General features: G+C 47.1%; 5 non-coding genes across 5 annotated transcripts; all 5 read left to right on the top strand.

Annotated features, from left to right (window-relative positions):
* Nucleotides 1–3806: 3806 nt before the first annotated feature.
* On the top strand, nucleotides 3807–3878 carry TRNAD-GUC (transfer RNA aspartic acid (anticodon GUC)). Its single transcript has one exon. It is a non-coding gene; the product is annotated as a tRNA-Asp (tRNA).
* A 552-nt stretch (nucleotides 3879–4430) lies between these two features.
* TRNAD-GUC (transfer RNA aspartic acid (anticodon GUC)) lies at nucleotides 4431–4502 on the top strand. The gene has a single exon. It is a non-coding gene; the product is annotated as a tRNA-Asp (tRNA).
* Nucleotides 4503–7431: 2929 nt separating this feature from the next.
* Nucleotides 7432–7503, top strand: TRNAD-GUC (transfer RNA aspartic acid (anticodon GUC)). Its single transcript has one exon. It is a non-coding gene; the product is annotated as a tRNA-Asp (tRNA).
* A 547-nt stretch (nucleotides 7504–8050) lies between these two features.
* Nucleotides 8051–8122, top strand: TRNAD-GUC (transfer RNA aspartic acid (anticodon GUC)). Its single transcript has one exon. It is a non-coding gene; the product is annotated as a tRNA-Asp (tRNA).
* Nucleotides 8123–9293: 1171 nt separating this feature from the next.
* On the top strand, nucleotides 9294–9365 carry TRNAD-GUC (transfer RNA aspartic acid (anticodon GUC)). Its single transcript has one exon. It is a non-coding gene; the product is annotated as a tRNA-Asp (tRNA).
* The last annotated feature ends 5524 nt before the right edge of the window (nucleotides 9366–14889 follow it).

Genomic DNA, 14889 nt, shown 5'->3' with positions numbered 1-14889 from the left:
AAAGGACTTGCTCTTGACTTTATTCACGTGATTTTCCCTAATCTGTAGGTAACCTGCTGCTCTAACCAGCTTGAACTTTTAAAGATAAACCCCTCTTCATTTCAATCAGTAATATGCCGAGAAAATTGGTTCATTTCTACTTGTTATAATATCAGTCAATCTAGAATCAGTCGCATTCTGAGCGAGTCCTCGATAGTATAGTGGTAATTATCCCCGCTTGTCACGCTGGAGACCCGGGTTCAATTCCCCGTCGGGGAGAGCTACACTTTTTAAAATGTTTTGGCCACTGGCTCTCATTGTTATTACAATTTACAATCACTTGCTGTTCTCTTTTATAACGTTAATTTCACCAAACGTTAAGTCACCTGCTGCACTCAAAAGCCTGAACTTTTAAAGATGACTCCTTCTTCATTTCAAACGATTATTTATTAAGTATTAGAGATAATTTTTAGTTATAATTTCTGTCAATCACAAATCTGCCCACTCTGACCGAGTCCTCGATATAAAGTCGTTAGGTTCCCCACATGTAACGCGGGAGACCAGGGTTCAATTCCCCGCCGGGGAGAGCAACTCTTTTTTTAAAAAATGGCCACTGGCTCTCATTGTTATTACAATTTAAAAGGACTTGCTCTTGACTTTAATCACGTGATTTTCACCAATTGTTAAGTAACCTGCTGCTCTAACCAGCTTGAACTTTTAAAGAAAAACCCCTCTTCATTTCAATTGGTAATATGCCGAGTATATGGGTTCATTTCTACTTGTTATAATTTCAGTCAATCTACAATCAGCCTCATTCTGAGCGAGTCCTCGATAGTATAGTGGTTAGTATCCCCGCCTGTCACGCGTGAGACCGGGGTTCAATTCCCCGTCGGGGAGAGCTTATACTTTTTAAAATGTTTTGGCGACTGGCTCTCATTGTTATTACAATTTAAAATCACTTGCTGTTCCCTTTTATAACGTTAATTTCACCAAACGTTAAATCACCTGCTGCACTCAAAAGCCTTAACTTTTAAAGATGAATCCTTCAACATTTCAAGCTATTATTTATTGAGTATTAGAGATTATTTCTAGTTATAATTTCTGTCAATCACAAATCTGCCCCACTCTGACCGAGTCCTCGATAGTAACGTCGTTAGTTTCCCCACATGGAACGCGGGAGACCAGGGTTCAATTCCCCGTCGGGGAGAACTACTCTTTTAAAAATGTTTTGGCCTCTGGCTCTCCTTATTGTTATTACTATTTGAAAGGACTTGCTCTTGACTTTAATCACGTGATTTTCCCTAATCGTTAGGTAACCTGCTGCTTTAACCAGCTTGAACTTTTAAAGATAAACCACTTTTCATTTCAATCAGTAATATGCCGAGAATATGGGTTCATTTCTATTTGTTATAACATCAGTCAATCTAGAATCAGGCGCATTCTGAGCGAGTTCTCGATAGTATAGTGGTTAGTATCCCCGCCTGTCACGCGGGAGACCGGGGTTCAATTCCCCGTCGGGGAGAGCTACACTTTTTAAAATGTTTTGGCCACTGGCCTTCATTGTTATTACAATTTAAAATCACTTGCTGTTCCCTTTTATAACGTTAATTTCACCAAACGTTAAATCACCTGCTGCACTCAAAAGCCTTAACTTTTAAAGATGAATCCTTCAACATTTCAAGCTATTATTTATTGAGTATTAGAGATTATTTCTAGTTATAATTTTTGTCAATCACAAATCTGCCCCACTCTGACCGAGTCCTCGATAGTAAAGCCGTTAGGTTCCCCACATATAACGCGGGAGACCAGGGTTCAATTCCCCGTCGGGGAGAGCAACTCTTTTTAAAAAAATGGCCACTGGCTCTCATTGTTATTACAATTTAAAAGGACTTGCTCTTGATTTTAATCACGTGATTTTCACCAAACGTTGAATCACCTGCGGCACTCAAAAGCCTTAACTTTTAAAGATGAATCCTTCAACATTTCAAGCTATTATTTATTGAGTATTAGAGATTATTTCTAGTTATAATTTCTGTCAATCACAAATCTGCCCCACTCTGACCGAGTCCTCGATAGTAAAGCCGTTAGATTTCCCACATGTGAAGTATTTGAATGACGGCAGGAAACTCCTTGACGGGTAACACACTTTTTATTAAATCTTGACTTGTCACTATACAACGAGTGGTCTCTATTCCTCGGACGACACACACTTCACTCGACACGTGTAGTTACTATTCCTCCGGCTACACACACTTCACTTGACTCGTGTAGCTTCTATTCCTCCGGCTACACACACTTCACTTGACTCGTGTAGCTTCTATTCCTCCGGCTACACACACTTCACTTGACTCGTGTAGCTTCTATTCCTCCGGCTACACACACTTCACTTGACTCGTGTAGCTTCTATTCCTCCGGCTACACACACTTCACTTGACCCCGTAACGTCCGTGGAGCCTACAGGCCCACCCCAGCTTGGGCGTGGGCCACAACCTCTGAGTCCCACGAGCCGGCCCTCTCACGGACGTTCGGCCCGGGTCCCAGGGTTCTGCCTCCTCCTCCGTCTTCAGTCTTCGCTGGTACTCCCTCCCCGTGCGCCTGTGCGCATCCCCTTATATAGTCCCCGCTCATGGGAGACGGAGTGTATGCGGACCTCGACGTGAGCATCGCTCCTTAGTTGACCAATCACGACGCGCTGTTCCTACGATCCGTTTTCCCCAGCGCGTGTTACCACTACACAACCAATCACGCCGCGCTGCCACACAATCACTCCCTCTCTAGCGCGTCACCGGCACACAGCCAATCACTACCACATAACCCATGACCCCACGCTGACCCCTGATCCTTCACCGTCAGCGCGCGTCACCAACACACACAGCCAATCACTACGCGCTGACACACGATCCCTACCCCAGCGCGTATCACCACTACACATGTAACGCGGGAGACAAGGGTTCAATTTCCCGTCGGGGAGAGCAACTCTTTTTTAAAAAATGGCCACTGGCTCTCATTGTTATTACAATTTAAAAGGACTTGCTCTTGACTTTAATCACGTGATTTTCACCAATCGTTAGGTAACCTGCTGCTCTAACCAGCTTGAACTTTTAAAGATAAACCCCACTTCATTTCAATCAGTAAAATTCCGAGAATATGGGTTCATTTCTACTTGTTATAATATCAGTAAATCTAGAATCAGTCGCATTCTGAGCGAGTCTTCGATAGTATAGTGGTTAGTATCCCCGCCTGTCACGCGGGAGACCGGGGTTCAATTCCCCGTCGGGGAGAGCAATACTTTTTAAAATGTTTTGGCGACTGGCTCTCATTGTTATTACAATTTAAAATCACTTGCTGTTCCCTTTTATAACGTTAATTTCACCAAACGTTAAATCACCTGCTGCACTCAAAAGCCTTAACTTTTAAAGATGAATCCTTCAACATTTCAAGCTATTATTTATTGAGTATTAGAGATTATTTCTAGATATAATTTCTGTCAATCACAAATCTGCCCCACTCTGACCGAGTCCTCGATAGAAACGTCGTTAGTTTCCCCACATGGAACGCGGGAAACCAGGGTTCAATTCCCCGTCGGGGAGAAAAAATCTTTTTAAATAAATGGCACTGGCTCTCATTGTTATTACAATTTATAAGGACTTGCTCTTGACTTTAATCACGTGATTTTCACCAATTGTTAAGTAACCTGCTGCTCTAACCAGCTTGAACTTTTAAAGATAAACCCCTCTTCATTTCAATCGGTAATATGCCGAGTATATGGGTTCATTTCTACTTGTTATAATTTCAGTCAATCTACAATCAGCCTCATTTTGAGCGAGTCCTCGATAGTATAGTGGTGAGTATCCCCGCCTGTCACGCGGGAGACCGGGGTTCAATTCCCCGTCGGGGAGAGCAATACTTTTTAAAATGTTTTGGCGACTGGCTCTCATTGTTATTACAATTTAAAATCACTTGCTGTTCCCTTTTATCACGTTAATTTCACCAAACGTTAAGTCACCTGCTGCACTCAAAAGCCTTAACTTTTAAAGATTAATCCTTCAACATTTCAAGATATTATTTATTGAGTATTAGAGATTATTTCTAGTTATAATTTCTGTCAATCACAAATCTGCCCCACTCTGACCGAGTCCTCGATAGTAACGTCGTTAGTTTCCCCACATGGAACGCGGGAGACCAGGGTTCAATTCCCCGTCGGGGAGAACTACTCTTTTAAAAATGTTTTGGCCTCTGGCTCTCCTTATTGTTATTACTATTTGAAAGGACTTGCTCTTGACTTTAATCACGTGATTTTCCCTAATCGTTAGGTAACCTGCTGCTCTAACCAGCTTGAACTTTTAAAGATAAATCCCTCTTCATTTCAATCAGTAATATGCCGAGAATATGGGTTCATTTCTATTTGTTATAATATCAGTCAATCTAGAATCACTCGCATTCTGAGCGAGTCCTCGATAGTATAGTGGTTAGTATCCCCGCCTGTCACGCGGGAGACCGGGGTTCAATTCCCCGTCGGGGAGAGCTACGCTTTCAAAATGTTTTGGCCACTGGCTCTCATTGTTATTACAATAAAAAATGACTTGCTGTTCCCTTTTATCACGTTAATTTCACCAAACGTTGAGTCACCTGCTGCACTCAAAAGCCTGAACTTTTAAAGAGGACTCCTTCTTCATTTCAAACGATTATTTATTAAGTATTAGAGATTATTTCTAGTTGTAACTTCTGTCAATCACAAATCTGCCCCACTGACCGAGTCCTCGATAATAAAGTCGATAGGTTCCCCACATGTAACGCGGGAGACCAGGGTTCAATTCCCCGTCGGGGAGAGTAACTCTTTTTAAGAAAATGGTCACTGGGTCTCATTGTTATTACAATTTAAAAGGACTTGCTCTTGACTTTAATCACGTGATTTTCACCAATTGTTAAGTAACCTGCAGCTCTAACCAGCTTGAACTTTTGAAGAGAAACCCCTCTTCATTTCAATCGGTAATATGCCGAGTATATGGGTTCATTTATACTTCTTATAATTTCAGTCAATCTACAATCAGCCTCATTCTGAGCGAGTCCTCGATAGCATTGTGGTTAGTATCCCTGCCTGTCACGCGGGAGACCGGGGTTCAATTTTCCGTCGGGGAGAGCAACTCTTTTTAAAAAGAAAATGGCCATTGACTCTCATTGTTATTACAATTTAAAATTACTTGCTGTTCCCTTTTATCATGTTAATTTCACCAAACGTTGAGTCACCTGCTGCACTCAAAGGCCTGAACTTTTAAAGATGAATCCTTCTTCATTTCAAGCTATTATTTACTGAGAATATGAGATTTTTTTTGTTATTATTGCTGTCAATCACGAATTAGCCCCACTCTGACCGAGTCCTCGATAGTAACGTCGTTAGTTTCCCCACATGGAACGCGGGAGACCAGGGTTCAATTCCCCATCGGGGAGAGCTACACTTTTTAAAATGTTTTGGCCACAGGCTCTCATTGTTATTACAATTTCAAATCACTTGCTGTTCCCTTTTATAACGTTAATTTCACCAAACGTTGAATCACCTGCGGCACTCAAAAGCCTTAACTTTTAAAGATGAATCCTTCAACATTTCAAGCTATTATTTATTGAGTATTAGAGATTATTTCTAGTTATAATTTCTGTCAATCACAAATCTGCCCCACTCTGACCGAGTCCTCGATAGTAAAGCCGTTAGATTTCCCACATGTGAAGTATTTGAATGACGGCAGGAAACTCCTTGACGGGTAACACACTTTTTATTAAATCTTGACTTGTCACTATACAACGAGTGGTCTCTATTCCTCGGACGACACACACTTCACTCGACACGTGTAGTTACTATTCCTCCGGCTACACACACTTCACTTGACTCGTGTAGCTTCTATTCCTCCGGCTACACACACTTCACTTGACTCGTGTAGCTTCTATTCCTCCGGCTACACACACTTCACTTGACTCGTGTAGCTTCTATTCCTCCGGCTACACACACTTCACTTGACTCGTGTAGCTTCTATTCCTCCGGCTACACACACTTCACTTGACCCCGTAACGTCCGTGGAGCCTACAGGCCCACCCCAGCTTGGTCGTGGGCCACAACCTCTGAGTCCCACGAGCCGGCCCTCTCACGGACGTTCGGCCCCGGGTCCCAGGGTTCCGCCTCCTCCTCCGTCTTCAGTCTTCGCTGGTACTCCCTCCCCGTGCGCCTGTGCGCATCCCCTTATATAGTCCCCGCTCATGGGAGACGGAGTGTATGCGGACCTCGACGTGAGCATCGCTCCTTAGTTGACCAATCACGACGCGCTGTTCCTACGATCCGTTTTCCCCAGCGCGTGTTACCACTACACAACCAATCACGCCGCGCTGCCACACGATCACTCCCTCTCAAGCGCGTCACCGGCACACAGCCAATCACTACCACATAACCCATGACCCCACGCTGACCCCTGATCCTTCACCGTCAGCGCGCGTCACCAACACACACAGCCAATCACTACGCGCTGACACACGATCCCTACCCCAGCGCGTATCACCACTACACATGTAACGCGGGAGACCAGGGTTCAATTTCCCGTCGGGGAGAGCAACTCTTTTTTAAAAAATGGCCACTGGCTCTCATTGTTATTACAATTTAAAAGGACTTGCTCTTGACTTCAATCACGTGATTTTCACCAATTGTGAAGTAACCTGCTGCTCTAACCAGCTTGAACTTTTAAAGATAAACCCCTCTTCATTTAAATCGGTAATATGCCGAGTATATGGGTTCATTTCTACTTGTCATAATATCAGTCAATCTAGAATCAGTCGCATTCTGAGCGAGTCCTCGATAGTATTGTGGTTAGTATCCCCGCCTGTCACGCGGGAGACCGGGGTTCAATTTCCCGTCGAGGAGAGCAACACTTTTTAAAATCTTTTGGCCACTTGCTCTCATTGTTATTACAATTTAAAATTACTTGCTGACCCCTTTTATCACGTTAATTTCACCAAACGTTGAGTCACCTGCTGCACTCAAAAGCCTGAACTTTTAAAGATGAATCCTTCTTCATTTCAAGCTATTATTTACTGAGAATATGAGATTTTTTTGTTATAATTGCTGTCAATCACGAATTAGCCCCACTCTGACCGAGTCCTCGATAGTAACGTCGTTAGTTTCCCCACATGGAACGCGGGAGACCAGGGTTCAATTCCCCGTAGGGGAGAACTACTCTTTTAAAAAATGTTTTGGCCTCTGGCTCTCCTTATTGTTATTACTATTTGAAAGGACTTGCTCTTGACTTTAATCACGTGATTTTCCCTAATCGTTAGGTAACCTGCTGCTCTAACTAGCTTGAACTTTTAAAGATAAACCCCTCTTCATTTCAATCGGTAATATGCCGAGAATATGGGTTCATTTCTACTTGTTATAATATCAGTCAATCTAGAATCAGTCGCATTCTGAGCGAGTCCTCGATAGTATAGTGGTTAGTATCCCCGCCTGTCACGCGGGAGACCGGGGTTCAATTCCCCGTCGGGGAGAGCTACACTTTTTAAAATGTTTTGGCCACTGGCTCTCATTGTTATTACAATTTACAATCACTTGCTGTTCTCTTTTATAACGTTAATTTCACCAAACGTTAAGTCACCTGCTGCACTCAAAAGCCTGAACTTTTAAAGATGACTCCTTCTTCATTTCAAACGATTATTTATTAAGTATTAGAGATTATTTTTAGTTATAATTTCTGTCAATCACAAATCTGCCCCACTCTGACCGAGTCCTCGATTGTAAAGTCGTTAGGTTCCCCACATGTAACGCGGGAGACCAGGGTTCAATTCCCAGCCGGGGAGAGCAACTCTTTTTAAAAAAATGGCCACTGGCTCTCATTGTTATTACAATTTAAAAGGACTTGCTCTTGACTTTAATCACGTGATTTTCACCAATTGTTAAGTAACCTGCTGCTCTAACCAGCTTGAACTTTTAAAGAAAAACCCCTCTTCATTTCAATCGGTAATATGCCGAGTATATGGGTTCATTTCTACTTGTTATAATTTCAGTCAATCTACAATCAGCCTCAGTCTGAGCGAGTCCTCGATAGTATAGTGGTGAGTATCCCCGCCTGTCACGCGGGAGACCGGGGTTCAATTCCCCGTCGGGGAGAGCAATACTTTTTAAAATGTTTTGGCGACTGGCTCTCATTGTTATTACAATTTAAAATCACTTGCTGTTCCCTTTTATAACGTTAATTTCACCAAACGTTAAATCACCTGCTGCACTCAAAAGCCTTAACTTTTAAAGATGAATCCTTCAACATTTCAAGCTATTATTTATTGAGTATTAGAGATTATTTCTAGTTATAATTTCTGTCAATCACAAATCTGCCCCACTCTGACCGAGTCCTCGATAGTAACGTCGTTAGTTTCCCCACATGGAACGCGGGAGACCAGGGTTCAATTCCCCGTCGGGGAGAACTACTCTTTTAAAAATGTTTTGGCCTCTGGCTCTCCTTATTGTTATTACTATTTGAAAGGACTTGCTCTTGACTTTAATCACGTGATTTTCCCTAATCGTTAGGTAACCTGCTGCTCTAACCAGCTTGAACGTTTAAAGATAAACCACTCTTCATTTCAATCAGTAATATGCCGAGAATATGGGTTCATTTCTATTTGTTATAACATCAGTCAATCTAGAATCAGGCGCATTCTGAGCGAGTTCTCGATAGTATAGTGGTTAGTATCCCCGCCTGTCACGCGGGAGACCGGGGTTCAATTCCCAGTCGGGGAGAGCTACACTTTTTAAAATGTTTTGGCCACTGGCTCTCATTGTTATTACAATTTAAAATCACTTGCTGTTCCCTTTTATAACGTTAATTTCACCAAACGTTAAATCACCTGCTGCACTCAAAAGCCTTAACTTTTAAAGATGAATCCTTCAACATTTCAAGCTATTATTTATTGAGTATTAGAGATTATTTCTAGTTATAATTTTTGTCAATCACAAATCTGCCCCACTCTGACCGAGTCCTCGATAGTAAAGCCGTTAGGTTACCCACATATAACGCGGGAGACCAGGGTTCAATTCCCCGTCGGGGAGAGCAACTCTTTTTAAAAAAATGGCCACTGGCTCTCATTGTTATTACAATTTACAAGGACTTGCTCTTGACTTTAATTACGTGATTTTCACCAATTGTTAAGTAACCTGCTGCTCTAACCAGCTTGAACTTTTAAAGATAACCCCCTCTTCATTTCAATCAGTAATATGCCGAGAATATGGGTTCATTTCTATGTGTTATAATATCAGTCAATCTAGAATCAGTCGCATTCTGAGCGAGTCCTCGATAGTATAGTGGTTAGTATCCCCGCCTGTCACGCGGGAGACCGGGGTTCAATTCCCCGTCGGGGAGAGCTACACTTTTTAAAATGTTTTGGCCACTGGCTCTCATTGTTATTACAATTTAAATCACTTGCTGTTCCCTTTTATAACGTTAATTTCACCAAACGTTAAATCACCTGCTGCACTCAAAAGCCTTAGCTTTTAAAGATGAATCCTTCAACATTTCAAGCTATTATTTATTGAGTATTAGAGATTATTTCTAGTTATAATTTCTGTCAATCACAAATCTGCCCCACTCTGACCGAGTCCTCGATAGTAAAGCCGTTAGGTTCCCCACATGTAACGCGGGAGATCAGGGTTCAATTCCCCGTCGGGGAGAAAAACTCTTTTAAAAAAAATGGCCACTGGCTCTCATTGTTATTACAATTTAAAATGACTTGCTCTTGACTTCAATAACGTGATTTTCACCAATTGTGAAGTAACCTGCTGAACTTTTAAAGATAAACCCCTCTTCATTTCAATCAGTAATATGCCGAGTATAGGGGTTCATTTCTACTTCTTATAATTTCAGTCAATCTACAATCAGCCTCATTCTGAGCGAGTCCACGATAATATAGTGGTTAGTATCCCCGCCTGTCACGCGAGTGACCGGGGTTCAATTCCCCGTCGGGGAGAAAAACTCTTTTTAAAAAGAAAATGGCCACTGGCTCTCATTGTTATTACAATTTAAAATTACTTTCTGTATCCTTTTATCACGTTAATTACACCAAACGTTGAGTCACCTGCTGCACTCAAAAGCCTGAACTTTTAAAGATGAATCCTTCTTCATTTTAAGCTATTATCTGAGGAGAATATGAGTTTTTTTTGTTATAATTGCTGTCAATCACGAATTAGCCATACTCTGACCGAGTCCTCGATAGTAACGTCGTTAGTTTCCCCACATGGAACGCGGGAGACCAGGGTTCAATTCCCCGTCGGGGAGAACTACTCTTTTAAAAAATGTTTTGGCCTCTGGCTCTCCTTACTGTTATTACTATTTGAAAGGACTTGCTCTTGACTTTAATCACGTGATTTTCCCTAACCGTTAGGTAACCTGCTGTTCTAACCAGCTTGAACTTTTAAAGATAAACCCCTCTTCATTTCAATCAGTAATATGCCAAGAATATGGGTTCATTTCTATTTATTGTAATATCAGTCAATCTTGAATCAATCGCATTCTGAGCGAGTCCTCGATAGTGTAGTGGTTAGTATCCCCGCCTGTCACGCGGGAGACCAGGGTTCAATTCCCTGTCGGGGAGAAAAACTCTTTTTAAAAAAATGGCCACTGGCTCTCATTGTTATTGTAGGGGTGTTATGGAGGAGCTGTATGTATGGGATCACACGGGAAACTAGTGTAGGGGTGTTAGAGAGAGAGCCGTTATGCATGGCAGCTTATGGGAAACAACACAGTGGGTGGAGCTACGTGAGTGCACGGGGGGGGGTGCTCTCAACGACGTACGAGGCCCCACCCCTCAGCGGGGGTGGAGTATAAAGGGGGATGTGTCAGAGGGCTCGGGGCAGAATGTTTAAGTAAACTCTTGAAGACCGAAGACTGCCTAGCTAGAGCCCTGGACTCCCCTGGGACGCCGCCCTTGTCAGGACCGAGCGTGGTCCCGTGAACCAGAGCCAGGACTCTGGGACTCCGGGTACCGTAGCCCGACTGACCAGTGTCGGGCCAGACAGCCTCCCCTAGCCCAGGATTAGGAGGCAGGCTAGGGGTAGCTAGCCGTGTGTTCCCAGCTATCCGGGTGAGGGGGCCGATACCCCCTCCAGTACTGTATGTCCCCAGTGACTGTTGTGAAATAAATACGTGTGCCTCTACTCCGGTGTCCACGCGTCCTCAACGGTACTACATCTGGTGACAGAAGTGAACAACTACGAACATGGACACGCGCCGAACAGCTCGGGCCGGGGTGCAGGAGGCGGAGGACACCGCGGGAAGTGCGGTGCCAGAGACGGCTGATGGGGGCAACGAGCAGCCGGGGCCGAATGCATCCTTACCGGGGCATCGGGAGGAAGGGGAGTCGCCATCCGACGGACTTCGGCTGGCGCACGTGAGGCTGGCGGAGCTGCTGTATGCTGCTGCCGCCACACTCGAGAGCATCACTCGGCTGGGGGCTGCTGGTCCGCCGCGGGGCGAGGACGGCCGACGACCGTTGCGCCTTCCCGCCATTTCTACTGACTACAACTTCGAATCTCCCGCCATCGCCGCAGCAGCTGCCGAGGGCGTGGCCAGCCTCAACCTGGGGTCCGACATCGGCCTCGCAGGGGCTGCCGCGTCACCACCAACGGACGGAGCGTCACCATCAGCGCGACAGGCGATTCCATGTGTCGTTCGTGCCGACGCTCAGCCGAGTTGCGGGGACAGCAAAGCGCGGGCCTCCACGGCGATCGCTGCGCTACACCAAAGGCTGCCTCCGCTGAAAGAGTTTGTAGCTGAGGAGGGCAACTCTTGGGGGTTCCAGTGGCGCTTCCTCGCGCACCAAGAAATGGCGGGGTGGTCGGACGCCGAAGCCCTCTGCGCGCTGCCGGCGCTCCTCGACGGCGACGCCCTCGCCGCTCTTACGTCGGCACCGAGGGACAAGCGCTCCACTCTTCAGATGGCGCTGCAGTTGCTGGCTGGGGTCTACGGACCTTCGGCGGAATGCAGACAGTGATTTTACGATCGCCAGCGGGGTGCAAAGGAGTCGCCCCTCGCCTACCGTACGAGCCTTCTGGCGTTGGCAAAGACGGCCTTCCCTCGTATGGATGACCAAGGCGTGGACGCGATGGTCACTGAGAAAATTCTTCTGCTGGCGGACGACCTGGACATCGCCATCGTCGCACAGGAGGACACGGAGATGGGTTCCCTCCAGGCGGCGCGGCTCCTCCACGCTAACCTCCTGTCACAGCGACGGAAGGCCAGCAGGGCAGCGGCCGGGCGTACGGTCGCTGCCGTCACCCCCCCGACGGAGGAGGTCTACGCCGCCGACTTCCGACAGCAGCAGAGGGTGGGAGTATGGGCGGGCCGGGATGGGTAGGGCCGCTCCGACCGTCCGTCATCACCGCCTGCGCTCCCGCGCTGCTATAACTGCGGCATCCGGGGCCACGTCGCCTCGGGGTGCCGCTCTCCTCGACAGCGGGGGACGACGCCTCGCCGGGACGCCGGCCCTCCTCCTCCTTCCAAGCTCCATCAACATGACCCGGCGAGTCGCGGCACCCCACATGTTTGGCCAAAGCACACACCCGTTACACACAAGCACACCGCAACGAACGGGGGGCCAACATTGCGCACCGTCGGGCCAACACGCACCACTATGGGGACCCAAATCGAACCCAGGCAGTGGTCCGTGTTGGCCCATCGCGTTGTGGCTGCGTCGTCGGGGTCGTCGGCCGTAGTAGGGCACATTGACGGGGGCGAAGTGCGTATCCTCGTCGATACAGGAGCGTCGGCGACTATCATTTCGGAACTCATATACAACATTCTCCCTGTCCAGAGTCGTCCTTTGCTACCAGTTAATGTCCCATTCTACGCTGCTAACGGGGGCTCATTGGGTATCATGGGTCAGATTCGCGCACAAATTTCGATCGGTGATATTAAATTGTCCGGCCCGATTTTTGTTTCCTCCTCGCTGGCGGTTCCGTGCCTGCTGGGGACGGACTTCTTGGGCAAAATGCCAATTCGGATTTTGATTGATCAAGGTTGCATTGAGCTCCCGTCGGGACGACGGATGGCGTTTTTGCCTTCCCCTACTGCGGCTCGGTCGGCGTTCGCGACGGTACCGGCGTTTGTCGTTCAAACGGTTCGCGTGCCGCCGGGCGCACAAATGTTGGTGCCCCTAAAACTTTGCAGGCCCTTCGCTAAGGGTGTTGGGGACCAGGGTGTCCTGCTGGGGCCATCTAGGGCCGGGGTTAGCGGGCCGCATTTAATTCCCGCCCAGACCATCGTAAGGGGGGACGGGGACCCTTTCATCACGGTCCTCAATGTGGGGTCGCAGGCCGTGGTAATTCCTCAAGGGACCGTGCTTGCTCACGCAACGCCGGTGCCCTGCGAGGAACCTGTCACCAATCACGTTGGCACTGCCACTCTGCCGCTTCCACATTCGGACACCGATGAAGGGTGGCTTGAGGCGCTTTGTGCGGGATCGACGGACCTGTCGGATGTAGAGCGTCAAAAACTTAGGACACTCCTGCGCGAATTTGCCGACGTGTTTAGTCAGAACAAATTCGATTTAGGCTGTACCCATTTGCTGCGTCACCATATTGATACGGGTGACAGCGCGCCCATACGCCAAAATCCCTTCCGGCTGAGTCCCGCCGAAAAGAACCATGTCAAATCGGCTGTTGATGACATGTTAGCCGCCGACATCATTTCTCCCTCTACCAGCCCATGGAGAGCGCCGATCGTTCTGGTTAAGAAACAGGATGGATCGTTGCGGTTTTGCGTCGATTTTCGCCGCCTCAACAAAATTTCCGTTGCTGACGCATACCCGCTTCCCCGTATTGACGAATCGCTGGACGCCTTGGCGGGGGCGCGATTCTTCTCCACATTGGATTTGCTTTCGGGATTCTGGCAGCTTCCTCTGGACGATGAATCTAAGCCTAAAACTGCATTCCGTACACCACATGGTCTCTTCCAATTTAACCGGTTGCCGATGGGATTACACTCGGCGCCGGCGACTTTCCAGCGATTGATGGAATTGGTTTTGGCTGGATTGCAGTGGGATTCGTGTTTAATCTATTTGGATGACGTTATCGTCTTTAGCAGAACATTTGACGAGCATCTCCAGAGGTTGCGGGCCGTTTTCCTCAAAATGCGGGCTGCTAATTTGAAATTTAGACCCCAAAAGTGTCATTTATTGCGCGAATCGGTACGTTATTTGGGGCACATCGTTGGACGCTCGGGTATTGCTACCGATCCCGCCAAAACGCAGTGCGTCAGCTCCTGGCCGACTCCCACCTCGGTGGGAGAGGTCAGGAGCTTCGTTGGTTTCGCGTCATATTACCGACGCTTTGTCGCGGACTTTGCCACCATTGCTAAGCCCCTGCACGCTTTGACGTCAAAGGGGGTCCGCTTCCATTGGGGACAGGAGGAGGAGGCTGTGTTCCGCTCCCTTCGGGACGCTCTGGTTAATGCCCCTCCCCTGGTTTATCCCGATTTTTCAAAACCCTTTGTGCTCGATACCGACGTGAGCAACACAGGTATTGGGGGCGTGCTTTCCCAGGTGGTTGAGGGCGTGGAACGGGTGGTCGCGTACGGTAGTCGAGTGTTGTCTCCAGCGGAGCAACGATATTGTGTCACCCGTCGGGAACTGCTGGCAATTGTCTATTTCATCCAGCAGTACCGGCCATATCTGTACAGGCAGCGTTTCACCGTCCGTACAGACCATGCGGTGCTACAGTACGTCCTGCGAGTCCAACAACCATCGGGACAATTGTCTCGATGGCTGGAGGTTCTCCAGGATTTTGATTTTGAGACCACGTACCGTAAGGGCGTTTGCCACACCAACGCGGACGCTCTGTCGCGCATGCTAACCACCCCCGAATGCGCATGCCTCCTGGGGTCGGGTCGGTGC

Source organism: Lampetra fluviatilis, chromosome 66, assembly GCF_964198595.1.
Source record: "Lampetra fluviatilis chromosome 66, kcLamFluv1.1, whole genome shotgun sequence".
NCBI classification, from domain to species: domain Eukaryota; kingdom Metazoa; phylum Chordata; class Hyperoartia; order Petromyzontiformes; family Petromyzontidae; genus Lampetra; species Lampetra fluviatilis.
Note: the sequence above shows the minus strand (reverse complement) of the source record. Positions and strands in the feature narration are given on the sequence as shown.